At 45.4% G+C, this 16,291-nt stretch overlaps 1 protein-coding gene across 1 annotated transcript in view; it reads left to right on the plus strand.

Annotated features, from left to right (window-relative positions):
• The first annotated feature begins 307 nt into the window (after window positions 1-307).
• PRKCQ (protein kinase C theta) overlaps window positions 308-16,291 on the plus strand; it is a 54,613-nt gene continuing 38,629 nt past the window's right edge. Inside the window, exon 1 of the mRNA XM_048302195.1 lies at window positions 308-600. The gene's annotated coding sequence lies outside the window, so the exon portion shown is untranslated. The remainder of the gene's footprint in view (window positions 601-16,291) is intronic.

A 16,291-nucleotide genomic window follows, 5' to 3' on the forward strand; every position in this document is an offset into this window, starting at 1 on the left:
TCTGCAGCCTGGAAAAAAATCAGGTTGTCCTATCTCATTATTCTGGGAGAGAGTTTCATTGCAGCCACTTGTTTGCCTGTCTGCAACAGGGACCCCGTGCAACAGCCCTAAGGCAGGGTCCTGCGCAGGAAGGACACGATGCTCAGCTCTCAGCAGCTCCAACCCCCGGGATCGGGACGTGTGGGGGCAAACACGAGAGGACACCCGGGGGCGGGGAGGGGGACGCGGCGGGGCGCGGAGCGGGGTGGTGCCGAGGACGAGGAGAACGAGGAGGAGGAGGAAGAGGCGGCGAGGGCAGCCCCGGCGGTGGCTGCGGACGGCCCGGAGTGCGCTGCTTCCCTGCGGGGGCGGCGGGAGCGCTGAGCCGGGCTGGGCTGTGCCGAGCCGGGCTGGGCTGTGCCGAGCCGGGCTGCGCCGGGCGGAGCTCAGCAGAGCCGGGTGGGACCGGGCTCCAACCAAGCCGAGCTCAGCTGAACCAGGCTGCGCCAAGCCGAGCTGAACTGAGCCGAACGGGACTGATCCGAGCCGACCAGAGCTGAGCCGAAAGCGGCTGATCCGAGCTGATCCGAGCCGAGCCGCGCTGCGGTGCTCGGGCAGCAGGTACCGCCGGCGGAGCGGGATGCGCGGGGGATGCGCGGGGGATGCGCGGGGGATGCGCGGGGGATGCGCCGGGGATGCGCGGGCAGGGCCGGGCCGGGTGTCCCGCTGCAGGGCGATGTGCCGGGGGCGAGTGGGACCCCCGGAGGGAGAACCTGTGCAGCAGCACCGGGAAAGGTGAGGGCACTGCTCGGTGCTGTGGGGGTTTCACCGTCCCTGGCTCCGCTGCAGCCACCGGCTCTGCTGTTACGGGGTTTTAAAGCTGACAAATTGACATTTGTCCAGAGAGTTGTGTTTCATGATTTTATGGGGTTTTTTTCCGTAAATAAGAGACTAAATTGCTTTCAGCTTCTACACCTGATGTCTCAAACCAGTGTTTGTGGTTTCGCCATCACATTTTCCTGCCTTTAAAAAAGAGTGTTGTTTTCTCCCGTGTCTCTTCATACAGCAGAGAAAAGGGGAAAGTGAGAAACACAATGAAAACCGACTACAAACAGTTTTAGTCAACACAGTGAACAAACTGGGGAAAATATAGAGGGAAAATCCTTTCCCCTGCTGGGCTCAGCGATGTTTTGTAGGTGTTTCATGGTTACAGCAGTGTGGGATAAGACAGCCAGACAGAAGTCTAGTTTTAGACGCGATGTTGTATCTCAGCAGCTGGGTATATCACTTTTGGGTCGAGTTTGTAATGTTCTAGAAACAAGAGCTGCGATAAGTTTGAGAGCAGATTTGGGCACTTAAAGAGGAATGAACGGCCTCCATCCCTCCTCCGCTCCGCCGTGTTCGAGCTGCATTTCCTTTCGGAGGAGGGGACTCGAAGCCCCAGCCTGGCTGAGTTCCCTGCGCGCACGTTGAACGCGAATGGAGTTAAACTCTTGGGTGTAATCGGATCCTTTTTAATTGCAACTACATGGCAAGTAACCAACTTCTCAGCTGTACTTTAATCTCCAGTAGTGTGATACTTTTCAGATGGGGAAAGCTTTTTAAAAGCCTTTTTTTTTTTTTTTCAATTTCCACCGATGAAAGAACAGTAGCAAAAAAAACCCCCGACTTCAGCAGCTGAAAGCCACTCAATTGAGTCATGCTAACAGCAGATTATTTAGTAGGGTTACTAGGGCAGGAAGAGATAAAGTTTCACTGAACTTGTTATTAAAAAAAAAGGCAGGGGGAGCAGCAGAACTATTTGAAGTGAAAAGGACAATGTTTGAACTTTAGTGTTTTTGAACAGCCCAGTCCTTGAGGCCCTGGATGTGCAGTTTTTGTATTTCTTTTTTATCCTTCTTTTTAATTGAAGAAAGGACTTCACATCCCTGTTGAGGCCACCAGGCACTGTGAGTTTCTGGGGAATGTGCTTTAGAAGCAGAGTTGAGGACCCAGCAAGGAGCACCTGCTCCAAGGAGGTTCTTGTCCCACCTGGTTGTGGTGGAGCAGGGCTGCATTCAGCTGGAAGTATCACATGACCTCCTAAAATGCTGCCTTCCTGGAGTTCACCAAGGAGCTGCCATTGCCTGAACTCCTGGCAGCAGAGTTGAATCTGAATCCCAATGTTGTTGCCTCTGTCTCTTTTTTGCTGTCTCAGCTGGGCATGAGACTTTGGTGTCTGCCAGCCTTTACTTGCCAAGGCTCCCTGAGCCCTGCTGGATCCCTCATTTTCCTCACATGACTCTTTAGCCAACTCCTGTGAGGACACGTGGTGAATTAAGCAAGTGATGCTCAGCCTGTGCAAAGGTTTTAGCCTGGAAAGACTCCCTGCCTTAAGATGATGCCAGCTTCACTGGCACAGGCAATGCAGAGTTTAGTTAGAGTTTCTCCTTGATTTTACATGTGTTCTGTGATTGCTTATTTTTAAAGCCCTATTGAAGATTCAGATCTCCCTCCTGAACCTCCACCCAGAAGCTCAGCTGTCCCCTGTGTCCAGGCTGGTTTGGTACTCAGGCTGCTACACTGGGGAAACCTTTTCAGCTTTTTTTTTTTTTTTTTTGCACCCCTAGGAGAGCTGTGAGGGTTATTACACTGCCAGGGTAAAGCTAAATAAGGTCTTTTTTTCTGCCTCAAGTATGTTTCCTTTCAAAGAAAGTCACTTGGTTGACTCTCAGAGCTTCTCAGAGAAGCAGCATGTGGCTCAGTATCCCATCAGAGGTAGAGAGCTAAAAGGAAAGAATGAGAGACAAGGAAGGAGGGATGGAGGGAACAAGAGAAGCAGCTTAGCTTTCCCAGCATGCCAAGTTTTATTTTTCTTCCTTGGGATCTTTTCCAGGTTAGTCTCAGTTTATCCTCCCACTTTATTCTGAAGGAAAAATACGGTGAATATAATTTCTGAAGGCAACTTTTTTTGGTTTCTTTTTGCATTATCTGAGTTTAATTGCAAAGAGCTCAGCAGCAGCCTGGGAAGGAGGTGAAGTATGAAGCACCTTCCAGGACTTTGTCAGGAGGGCTCTTCTGCTCTTGGCTTTTTTAATGCATATGTTTGTGCATCCAAGTTAAAACACTTGGCTACAAGTTCTGCTGTTGCTTCCCATTTTGCTGAAGCCAGGATTTGTGTAAACAGAGTGTTGTTCTTTGCCTGAGCTTCGAAAAATTGACTCCTAAAATAGAAAAGGAAGAGAAAGTCAATACAGGAGTACGAACATCCAAAACCTGTATGCGTGAAATGATGTAAAGGATTAATCAGAGCCTTGACCCTGTAGTCCCAGGTAGCTGCAGCTTTGCACAGTTCCCTCACAGGGTTGCTCACGTGCCTGTTCTCACACAGAAACGTTGGTGATTGACATTGGAAGCAGCCTGCAAACACTCACTGACAGTTTGTTTCCATCCCGTGCTGTTGTTCTCTGTTTGCCTCCACGCCTCACATCCAGCTCCTGGTTGGGAGGAAAACATTGGCAAAGGCAGCCTAAACTGCAAACCCTTCTCTGTAGCCAATTGCATAGTGTTTTTATTGTATCATGGCTTGTTTGTGTCAATTTTGTGATTTATCTGCATCGTTGCTGCTTTGTGTTAATATTGTTATTTATCAGGCCTATTGGAGATTTTTCATCTCACCACCAGCCAGATCACATCCAGTAGCAGAGATAACATTTATTAACTGTGATGATGAGAGTGGAAGGGACCCAAATTACTTTTCAAATCACACCCAGCTGTCTTAGCAATGGATAATTCCTCTGGTTTGTATCATGCCTTTTAGTAACACCATTGCTTCGGAACAGTTTGCTGGGGCAGAATGGTGCCACCTCTTTTGGGGATATTTTTATTTCCACCTATGTGTAAGAACATGTGCTGAGTTTTCTCCTTCTGGGCAGAGATGCTGAGTGGAATAAGTGTACAGTTTTAAAGGATGCACCCAGGGTGAGACGAAAAGAAAATGGTGCAGCTTTTACAAAACTGTGCCCCATCTCTGTCACCCCAGTGCCACGTGTAGTGAGGATGTAGGGCTCAATTATCTCTCCAGTGAATTTCTTCGTATTTATCTGAGCCATGAAGACTCATGAGATGTACAGGGGATAAGCTCAACATGACATCTTTCTGTTTTGTTTCTTTTTTAAATGGTCATTTCTACCTCACATTTGACCCCTTTTGGGCTGGATTGCTTCTCAGTAATCAACTGCCTCAATTGTTATGGCATTTAATGTGCTTGGCATTCATTGTGAAGCAGTGTATCCTCTTTTCCTTATCATCCCACTTATCTGCAGGAAATACAAAATAGTCAGAGCATGTGCATAGGAAATACCACCCCTGAAAGACAAAAGCAATTTCCCATTAGTAAACAAGTGAGGACAGGGAGGTGATGAATCTTGGGGCCATCCATGTATCATATTCAGCCTGATTCTGCTAGAATCATAGATCACAGAATGGTTTGGGTTGGAAGTGACCTTAAAGGTCATCCAGTTCCACCCCCCTGCCATGGGCAGGGACACCTTCCACTGTCCCAGGGTGTTCCAAGCACCATCCAACCTGGCCTTGAACGCTGCCAAGGTTTTTTAATGAGAAATCTGCATTCATTTACTAAAGTATCACCTCCTGGCATAGACAAGGCATCCACAGTGATGAAAAAAAATCAGTTTTCATCCAGGCTTACCAGACCATGGACAATTAAGGGAAAGTAGTTGATGTGACGTCTAGAGGAGAAAGTTGGAACATCTTCCATGATATGTAAAGGAATCCAAAAATGACATTAAAAAACTTTTGTACTTATCAGGTGGTAATTATCAGCAAACATGTCAGTGGGAGGACTCTCTCCATAATTACAACTGCCCTGATGTGAGCTGGGGATGAGAAACACATGAATCCATAAAAATAAGTTGACCCTATATACATACATACTCTTATATACAGTGTTTATGAGTGAAAGCAAATGTAGCAAAGCCATGGCACATATGGAAGTAGAAAAGGTGAAAGAAGGAGATGGAAAGAAGAAGGAGGTATTGCAGCCTTGTGTGTAGCAAGATTCCAGCTCTTCCTGGGCACACTGACCTGTTTCCTGGTAAGGTGTTAAAACAGCAGGATCTGAGCTGGAAGCATCAGGGTTACAGACTAAGATGGCTTTAGAGTACCAGAGAAATGAAGGTGATTTCCTTTCCAAAACACAGAAGATGGTCAGGGTTTTTAAGTTCTTTCATGGAAATATTATGGTCCACAACAAAGATGTTTTGATTCTGAGCACTGTTATTGTGTCTTGTAGGAGTTTAGTTAAAGATGATACATGCATTTCCATTCAGTTATTTCCTGGGGTTTCCAAGCTGCAAAATTAATTCTTCATGTGGTGCAGAAAGGTGTTGGCTCCATCCCCAGTGTCCATGGCAGTAGTGTTCATGGAAGGTGTGGATCTGCGGATAAATCTGGTTGGCAGAAAGAATGAAGATATGTGGGAGCCTTATTGATGAGTTGTTGTGATTGGTCAGCTCTATCAAAACATTTCAGACCCTACAGCAAAACCCATCACTTTTCCTCAGAAAATATGTGGGTTTTTTAGTTGAAAAAGTGATTCTTTATCAGATATATTTACCAGAATTTTCTATGGCAACAAAAAGCACTTCTCACCACCTGCTGCTCATGGGTTTTATCATATAGAAAGGCAGGAAAATGATGTTTGAAACTGATTTGAAAAGGTCATCCCAGACACTGGTAGTAACATGGGAGAGGGTGTGAGTGTGCCTGCAGAAGCAGATCCCTGAGCTGAGGAGGTGGATTAGACCTCACACTAATCAGGACTACAGTCTGAGTCAGGAAAACACCTGAGGAGAAAAAAAACTGAGAAAAAGGTGCTGGTAACAGTGAGGCGGGTACAAGCTAGACAGGTCTGTGGTGAGAAGAGGTGAGAAGGGTGTGTGGGGCTGGGGACAGCTAGTACAGGCCTCCCTCCTGCAGAAGGGTGAAGGTTTAAGGTATAGATTCAGCTGTGTTTATGTCTAACACACTGTATTGAAGGGCTCTGGTGCTGAAGTTACAGTGATGAAGCAGTGGGGAATCAGTGCAATGTACAGGAGCAACCTGGTCTAGTGGAAAGTGTCCCTGCCCATGAAAAATGATCTTTAAGATCCTTTCTAACCCAAACCATTCTATGATTCTGTGAAGTATGAGGCATTTGGAAGATCCAGGAAGAGTACAACAGACAGCCTAAACCCCAAACAATAGTCTAAATCAAGCACAGATTCCTCTTCTGCCATCACACTGGGATATTTTATTGCACAGCAGCCGCCCACCCAGGCCAGGAAGTGCAATTCCTGCTTCAAATGTCATTGCACCACATGTTTCTGGAAAAGCAAAAAAACCCAGTGCATCCCAAAAAGCAGAAGGGCTGTCACGCTGCTGTAAATGCACCCAGTTGCTGAGAGTGTGGGTTTAGTGTAGCTCATCTCAGGGATGCGGGAAAGAGGATTCTCAAAGCAGACTGGTTGTAGGGCTTTGGCTGAGTTGTTTTGTGAAGTTATTCTGGGTTTTTTTCTGAGTAAAGAACCCTTCTGACAAATGTACCCCTAGCTTTGGACTGACAGCAAGGTGTTTCTTGGGTTTAGTAGGGGAATATTTTATCTCTGTCTGTCCTCAATGATGCAGTAGCTCATCACTTTGTGCCCAATTCTTTCCTTGGGATCAAACACACAACAGCAGTTCCTCATTTGGACTAAATGCCTCTGTTTGAGAGGCCAGATTTAATCTGCCCAGATATGTGGCCTTAATTTTATTTTTTAACAAAAAAAAAAAAAAAAAAAATTCCCAAAAACGTAAAAGAGAGAATTGCTAGAGGGTGGCAGTAGGATTGTCATAGAATCATTGAATCACAAAATGGTTTGGGTTAAAGACTGTTCCAACTCCCCTGCCATGGTCAGGGACACCTTCCACTAGACAAGGTTGCTCAGATCCTGGCCTTGAACACTTCCAGGGGTGGGGAAGGAGATCACACACACTCACATAAAGCTGGAGTGACTTTCCTGGACCATACAGGCATGTTTCAGCTTTGCCTTGGTCCAAGTGAAGTCCTAATTCAGCTTGGTCTTGTTACGACCCCATGATTTTGTAAATAGCAGTTAACAATCCCCAGGGATTCTCAGGCACACCACAGCCAGCAGCAGGATGTCACATTCCCAAAGGGGCCAAGCTCTGGGGTCACCTGGTGCCATAAATCCCCAGGAACCTGACTCCAGATTTTGTTGGGAGCAGAAGCTTAACTTGATTTTGTTTCAAAACTAAACTAACACGTGATTAATTTTTCAGTTGGATCCAAGTGTTTTCTTCTGAGGAGGTTTTTGATGTGATCATTTCACTTTGCTGTGGAATATCTGTGTGCTGGTGAGGCTGCTCCTCTTTCTCACCCAATTCACCAGCAAAAGTCAGGGAAAGCTGGGGTGGGAGGAGAATCTGAGCAAGAGAGGAGGCATTTTGGGGCTGATATGTCAAGAACAGAAAGAACAGAAAGAACAGCTGAGGCTTATGGAGATCTGCTCTGACTTGTGAATGGGATTTGGACAAGGTCATACCCTACTTATCCGTGGAAAACAGAGGGACAAGCGCAGTTGTGGGAGTCACTGTTGCTTATCTTGAAGCACTGTGCACGTGCTGAGAGCTGAATTTACTCAGATTTTCCCCTCCCACCCTTACAGTAACAGTTTGCTATTTATGTTTTGATTTACAGCACAGGTGAAATAGTAAAGAACGTGCATCCTCCAGCTTCCGTTTTCAGCTCCGCTGTCCCTCCTCCCCCTCATGCCAGGGGAGGGTGTCAGGACAACTACAGACATTGTTATTAAAACAATTAAAACATTGTTTAAGTAAATAAAGAACTCCTGAAAACATCTCTTTTTCTCCTTGTCCCCCCAAACAATGCAAGGTGATTCTCTGCAATGTATTTTGTAGTGAAATTGGAAAGGATGGTGCTTTTACCAAATCTCTTCATTAGAAAATTCAATTATATAGACTCTGACAGTTTTTCCAGTTCCTAGTCATTAACATTGTCTTTCTGCCTTATTTATAGACCAGATTCAAACCCCAAGGAAAGTAAATAAATGTTTCAGTGCATTTTGATTCGGTCTGTTGTACTTTGGCAGAGCTGTAAACCCTCCTGTTCTCAGCTTATTTCTCTCTATCTGCAATACCTGTGTTAGCTCATGGGGGTTTCAATGCAGAAAAAATACCCATAAGCTGATCTCTGAATTTACTCAGCTTCTGGCAGGTGAGACCCCCCATGTGTGAGCCATCCTCTCTTGCCTCAGAAGCTGGGATGCCAGACAGACACCTCCACCTGAACCAGGCCTGGCTTCCCTCAGCCCTGGGGGGAAAGAGGCATTTGAGGCCACCAGGCATTTGACCCATTTTAGTCAGCAACATGGGGATAATGGAAATTGAAAACCCAGCAGGTTTCTTTCTTTCTGCTGTGTGTGAAGAGAGCCTGGGGTGAATAGTCCACATGCAAATGTGTATGGAGGAGGCAGGAGAGTGAATTTCTGATGCTGGGTGTCAGGGATTGGTTTCTTTGGGTGGAGAGGAGAGGGAAGGGGCCTTCAGTGTGTCACAGTTTGGGATTTTGTGAGTGTACCTGGACACCAAAGGGTGTGGCTGAGTCTTTCTCTGGCCTGTGGTGTGTGCAGGAGGAGGGACAGCACATTCCCTGTGCTCTGCACTGCTTAGCTGAGCTGGGACAGCGATGCTGAGGTGAAGCAGATTTTTGTCTGCATGTTCATGATTTAGCTTTTCTCACAGTGGGAAGATGAACTCATGAAGATTTGCTTAAGCAGCCATATGGTGATATCAAAAAAGCCAAACCAAAAAACCAGAAACTAAATTAGAAACTAAAACAACAACAAAACATCCCCAAAACCTGATTTTCAGCACTTTGGGCAAAAATTAATTTTCTCCGTGTTTTATATTTCATTTTTCCACCCGCTGTGTGTCCTATATCCCTCCCAGTCAGGGAGATAACTAAGGGCAGAAGCACAGAAAGAAACTGGTGGATAAATGATAAAGTTGATGTGAGTTCAATGGTGAGTGGAGTGGAAAGATATGGAGAGGTGGAAAGTCTCCCAGGAACTGATCTGGAGCTCTGACACTGAGAACATGACACCAGACTATAAATGGGAAGAGGACTTTCAGCTTAACTGGAGCCAGACCTTCTTTATTTAAGTAGAAGTGCAGTTTTAAATTGAATATGACTGAAGAAGAGGAAATTATATATCAGAGTTTATTACAGGCAGTGGCTGGAGTCCAGAGGCACTGGGAGTGGGAAGGACATGGAAGCTGGAGTTGGGATGGTGTTGACAAGAGATGGCACAGATGTGGCACCTGATATTGAGGGAAACAAACAAACAAACAAAAAAAATAATTGGGGGTGATTGTGGTGAAGCCATGGCAACAAAAATTGATGGAGCAGAGAATGAAGGCAGAAACTGTAGATCTGCCAGCACCTGCTTTGCAAAAGAAATATTTCCAATTTTAGTATATATTTATGTAATTAACAGAATAAACAGGAAGCTGCAAAGGTGTGGGAAAAGCTGAATTACCTGAGATATTCCTGGTGCTGTTCATTGTAAAATGTGAGCTGGGTCAGGTGCTCACAGGGGCAGAGATTCCTGCAGACTTCCTGGGAGGATTTCAGGCAAGGAGGAGGCAGCTGAGGGCTGTGGACCAGAGCTGGGCTCGTGGTGTTGGGGTGCCTAAAATGAATTCTCTGGATGGTCAGACATCTTTTTGCAGCTCCTTTCTGCTGAGCCTGAGAGGAAACATCCAGTGCAGAGGAGTGAGGAGAAAACACTGATTCTCTTTAAATAATGGCGCAAGATCTGGAGAAACGTGGGACAATCCTAGATCAAAACTAGTTTCCTAAAATACATAGAATCATAGAATAGTTTGGGTTGGAAGGGACCTTAAGGATCATCTCATTCCCACCTCCTGCCATGGGAAGGGACACCTTCCACTATCCCAGGTTGCTCAGTGCCCCATCCAGCCTGGCCTACATCTCCAAAGTCCATTTTGTCACATGGAAATTAGGTGTGCATGTCCAATGTGGACTCCAGTTATAATCTGAGGTTTCTGAGGTAAATTTGCCCACTTTTTTGAGGAGTGGTAACACCAAGCACACAAGAAGCTTCACTGCTGACAGATGGCCAGACAAATACCACAAGGATGATGTGTAGACACAGTCTGCTGGGTGGCAGAGGGGTGACTGAAATGCTCTTTTCCAGCCCAACATTTCTGTAATCCAGGGTCCAAATACCCTAAGCAGATTTCTGGATTAAACAAAGACATTAAATACCTCTACTGCTGAATGAGGTTCATCACAGCATGAAACTGTGCCTGCAGAAGGAAGGATGTTCATAAGGCTGTACCCCTCCATGGGATTTTTCTTTCTTTTTAAGAGAAAGAAAGTAAAAAAATACGTGCAGATGCTGGCACTGGCAGGAAGTCAGTGCATTAAAAAACATCCTGGTACAAGACGATGAAGTATTTAAGGAACACTCCACCTGTGTCATTAAAAAAAGCACCAAAAACACCCAAAAAGCCATAGCAAGAAATCTATGAACGAGTGCCAAAATCATGCAGAAATACAGAAATTGCTGTGCTAATGAATAAGAGGAAAAAGGAGAGGACATATTGTAGCTACATCTCAGTTCAAGGTACTTTTATTTCCCTTGTTACATCGAAAATCTCTTGAAAGAATTTTGTGTTCAGTGTTTGATAAACAGGGCGCTGCCACCTCTAGCTTGGTCTGTGTTTGTTAGGAGACAAAACCTGAAAATACAATATTAAAAATTATAAATAAGTACAGTAGGGATAAATACTTCAGAAACATTTCTTTTTAACTTGTGTGGCCCAGATCTTACAGAAATGAAGGAAAATAACCAGAAGCTTTCCAGGAAAATAAGGAAGCAAAATTGACAAGTTTCTCTTAATACGCTGGACCCCAAAAATGCAGAAAAAAAAGAGAAAAGTTTTATAAAGGAGAGTAAACTGAATAGTTGGGCATTTTTTTAACAGTACAAGTGAGAAAAATTGTTTTGTTTCAGGACCATACATGACAAAAATTCATTAAATGTGAGGAAAAAAAGGGGTTTGGCCTTGCTTCAGGGACAGGGCCTGGAGGGTTGTAATCAAAATAAAGATTTGGTGGGTCTGCTCTGCTTCTCTTTCCGTTTTGCAAGGAATTCATGTTGTCTGCAGGAAAACAAAAGACATGTCTGAGAGAGATTCTTCTCTTTTTTGTAAGAATTTGTATCCTCCTTGATGAGCAAATTAAAAACTGCTCAGTGGTGTTCCTGTGCATTGGACCTTTTTTCCATTTCTAAGCAAATTCCAGAGTGGATGGTTTTGGTGTGAAGTCCTCACCCAGCTGTTTGTCACTGTCTTTCCAAGCTGTGATCACTGTTAGGCACGAATGCATCTGCTCCTGAGTCAAACCCTAAAATCTGGGTCCTTTTCACTGGATATCTGAACATCAGTGGTAGGACTGACCTTGGCCATCTTTGTGTAACCACAGGGCCGAAACAGCAGCTCCAGGATGGGTTTGGCTTTATTTAAAATATTCTCTTTAGGATGGGAAGATGCACCCCTACAAATGTTTATATCTCCGTGCTGGGTGTTCTGGGAGCTGGGGTGGCAGCCCATATGTGCAGTGCAGTTGTCTCTGTACATCCATGTGAATCCACCCTTAATCTCTTCCCAGGCAGCCAGGCTAGGATTTCCCAGCCTCTTTGTCCCAGCCAAAGTGCAGTTGCTGCATGCCACCCCCACACATCATCATCATCATTCCTGCTTGGGACAGGCCCTCGCATCCCTGCCAGGTCAGTCAGACCAGGGGGTGGATGCAGCTGCAAACTCGCTGGTCAAGCAGAGAAAATAGAGGTTTCTTTTAGACAAATTTGCTCTAAAGAGACATCAGGCTGTGCTGGAAGAGATTGGGAAGTTGCAGTGTGACATGGGGTGAAAAGCTGAACCATATCCTTGGGCACAGCCTGTGTTTATGTCATGTTGAAGGAATTGTTATGAGGAGACCTAAGGGGATAGCAAAGCACAATTTCTCTGTTTTTAAGGCCCAGCTATACATGTGTCTGCCAGAAAGGTTGAGGATTCCATCCTAGAGTCCACGGATGAATGTAGTGACCAACTGGCATTCTCAACAGCTCTTTCCTGCAATTCCCCAGTGGGATGGACACCAACCCTTCCACAGCTGTAAATCTGTTCACCTGTATTCACTCCACTGCAGTTTAATCATGTTTAAGATCTGAAAATAGACCTGAGGCTCTGGTCTTGCCTTGTGCCTCACAAATGCAACAAAAGAAACCCCTGAGCTCAGCAGAGTCCAGATAGAATTTGTAGGGTATATATAGGAGAAAGGTCTTGTTATCAATACACACCACTTGTTCCAAACACAGCTTCACAAGACATCCCAGGGGGTTTTTTAAGAGAAACACCCATTCCTGTGCCTGCCACTGGTCCTAGAAAAGCCTGAAAGCCTCATTTCCAGAGGGCAAAGTAATGCTTTGCCCAGCCCTCTGTGTCTGCAAGTGATGGGAAAGGGTCTGTGTGGGAAGCGTCACCTCACTTTTGAAATCAAGTGGTTCCAGGAAGTTCTGGGAGGCTCTTTAGTTGCATGGAGTCTGGTATTGTCCCAGTCCCATCAGAGACTACTGGTCCTGGCTTGCCTCCCCCTCTCCCTTCTCTGCCTTTGTGAGATGTTGAGGATGGGGTGGCTGACTATGGAGAGAGTGAAAATTAAATGGCTCTGCAAATTCCCCTCTTTTTCCTCCTCTGATCCACATCCTTGTCAAAGGAAAGTGAGATATGCTGGGTGGCACCCAGAGAGGTTCTGAACTTCCTCCTTCATGAGCAGGCTGGTTTGAGCTCCTTTGAAATAACAGCTGATACGGGCACCCAAAATAAGTCACTCGGGGGAGTTATTTACATCCCCATTCCCTCCTGTTTGGTCTGTAGGATATGAGGAGTCCAGGAACAGAGAGAGGGACTTCAGCCATCACTGCTGGTGTTCAGTGTTGCTCCTGAAATCTGCAGGAAGGCCTTGAGGTGTGTTATGCTCATGTGCATGTCTCCACCAGCCTTACAAACAGAACTCTGCAGGGTCAGGATCTGCCTCTTTTGCTGGGAGATGCCTTGGAAAGGGGGTGAAAGAAAGTTCATACCCTCCAGCTATAACTCCTGGATCCTTTCCCTCTCAGTGATACTGATCTGAAGATTATGAACTCGTTTTGCAAGCACAGTTTTGCCTCAAAAAAAAAGGAGAGAGAGCTGGAAATGTTCCCTCTGACCTCGAGAAAATGAGTTTGATGACATTAGGAAAGCAGCATCTCAAACCCAGAAATCTTTCCCTTTTCATTTGGCCCTTGTTCAGTAAATTGCCATCTTTACTGTGTCCTACATGCATCCATTTTCAGTCAGTGAGAGGCAAAAGCACAAATCCCACCACAGGCAGCTGTCCTCCACCCAGATCTTCCGCTGACTGGGACCAGGAGCTCATTTCTTCCTCTCTACTTAACCACAATTGATTAAGGATGTTAAGGAGCTTATTACTTCCTAATATCATCTGAGAATGTTTTCCATATGTTGCATTATTCTCCAGAGCGGGCAGAGCTCTCCTGTTCCAGCAAAGTGGGGTGCAGCATTGCTGAACCCCAATTGCACCGTATTTAATGTTTCTCTGGAGGAGAGGTTGCAGGTGGCCTCTTACAGAAAGCTGCTTTTCATCCTTGGTTTTCAGATACCTCACAGTATCCTTTCCACTGGGAAATTAAGCAGACAGTCTCCATATCCACTGCAGCTGTTTCTGGTGTTAAATTAAACTGCTGCTATTACAGCGAGCCGTGCTGGAGCTGAGTTGTGTTGTTCCTTAATTGGTTATGGCCGTGGATGCCAGCCAAGTAGCAGTTTGCTGGATATCTGACCTGGAAAACAGATGTTTGGGCCAAAGCCAAGGTGGTTTCAGGAAAGACAGTGGGAGAGAAGCAGGAAACCAGTTATCTGTCTGATTTATTAGGCAGGGTAAAGAAAACCACCCCAGGGCAGAGTGCTCACATGAGGCTGGTACAGCAGTAAACTCTGGTTTTAGCAAGCTCGAGCCAGCCTTTGCAAGGCTTATAAGGGCAGCTGTTGGTTTACCAGTGCTGACTCTCAGTGTGCCAAACCTATGTGCTTTGCAGCTGGTGGAAAATTCTCACCTGTTTGCTGGAGGCTGCAGAGCATCTCCTGCCATAAATTGGTTTATGTGAAGTCCCAGCACAAGTCTTTTAGATTTGATACATTGAAGGGATCTATTGAAGTTTTAATGGCTTGAGGAATCTGGTCAAAACCAGCTCTTAGAGTGAAGGTGCTTCATGTGAACAGATCATACCCAGGTATTCCCATTTACTCTCGAAGGAGGGAAATCTTGCATTGGTGTTTCCAGCTCAGGATCTGAGGGTGCCAATTTCGCTCTGTTCCTCTCTCAGGAAACCAGGTGACTGCCTGGGGATGTAGATGCTGTAGACATCTGGGTCTTGGTGAGATCTACCCCACTGTGTCTTCACAGAACCACAGGCTGCTTGAGCTTTGGAGTGACCTCTTCTTGTCCCCCTCTCCTGTCCAAGCAGGGACACCAGAAGCTGCCCTGGATCATGCCCAGATGGCTTTTGAATATCTTCAAAAATGAAGACTCCACGTCATCTGTGGACCTGATCAGGAAGTGCTTGATTGCACAGAGCCAAAATGAAGCATTGCACTGGAGGGGAGGGAGGGAACATCCAGCATTTAAGACGAAGGAAAGTTTTAAATGTCACTGTTCAGGGAGCTGATCCACAGACCTGAACTGATGTCTTGTAGCACATCCAAGCAGTGATTTCTGGAGCAGTGATATGAGTATTTAGCAGGACAAGAGGCTTTCACAGTTCTAACTATGTTGTGAATTCATTGATTTAATTGAAGTGTGATGAATTCTAGCCCTAATTTTCTTTCTTTTGTACCTGAGTCAATAGTGTCACCACATTTTATTGCTGAGGAGCCATCAAAAGAACTTTGGATTCTTTTAGCAACACTTGTGTTCTTAGATGCCCAACATATTGATTATAATTATGACAGCCACTCTGAGCTTTTAAAGGTGAATTTTGAAAGTCCTGGTAAGGGAATGCTTAACCCCTTGCACTTCCTCCTGCTCCTGCCTGTGGAACAACAGGATCCTAAAGCACAAAGTGTAGGAACTGGGGAATTGGAAGAGGATCATAATCTTCTCTTGTCCAGCAGTGACCAAAATTGGTGGAGTATGGTAGAGGCAGAGAGGACATTTCTGTTCACACACACAGGTACAATGAAGATATTTTAGCTGTTGGCTTTAGTCTTTGGCCATCTTTAGCTTTCCACACTGATGCTACAGAACATACAACTCCTTGGATTTCTCTTCTGCTGCCGGAGACCCTTTGATTTGTTTTTCCTTTTGTCTTTAGACTAAGTAAGCTTCTTATTTTTTGAAACAAAGAAAATGTCTAAATAATAATAAATGTCTGCATCGCACAGAGAGGGGAAAAATATGTCTATACTTTCTTTTTTTTTCTGATGAAGAGATTTTTCCCTTCTTGATCAGGTTTCTCTGCTTCTCACAGTTGAGGCAGACATTTTAGCCTTTTCTTGCCATGGAGCACTCATAAACCACTCACCGTATTTCTCTGCAGTGCCACAGGTCTACCTGTGTTTGAGGATCTATCTAAATGCAAATGGCTCTCCAAAGCAGCTTTGTCAGGCACTTGGCTAATGTGAAACATCCTTCAAGATGCTGCCCTCATCCAGAGGAGACCAAGATCATCCTAATCTCCTATACCCAGCCCCAAGCGGTGCTTTGCCTTCCCCATCAGCTTCTGGAAATTTGCAGAAGTGCTGATGTTTTCCTAGTGGAGGGCAATGCCACATGCAGAGGTCCATGACCTGTGCATTCCTAGGGATACACAATGGACATGAGCCACAGGATATTTTTCTCTTTCTCTGCCCCATCCATCCAAGTTGGTTTATGACTTTTTGCTGTTTTCCTGAAAACTCAGCCCAGTTGTTGGCTAACACACCCAGGAGCTCAAATGGGAACAAGAGTCTTCAGATACTGTTTATTGTATAAACAGGCCTTATATAGGGTAGCAAATTCAGGGAAACCTCCTGGGAAGGCAAAATCTCTGTCAGAGAACATGGACAGTTGTCTTCATGAGCCATCTGTGTCGGAAAGTGTTGGAATGTGAGTGCTCAGTGC

Source organism: Corvus hawaiiensis, chromosome 4 (assembly GCF_020740725.1).
Source record: "Corvus hawaiiensis isolate bCorHaw1 chromosome 4, bCorHaw1.pri.cur, whole genome shotgun sequence".
NCBI lineage: Eukaryota > Metazoa > Chordata > Aves > Passeriformes > Corvidae > Corvus > Corvus hawaiiensis.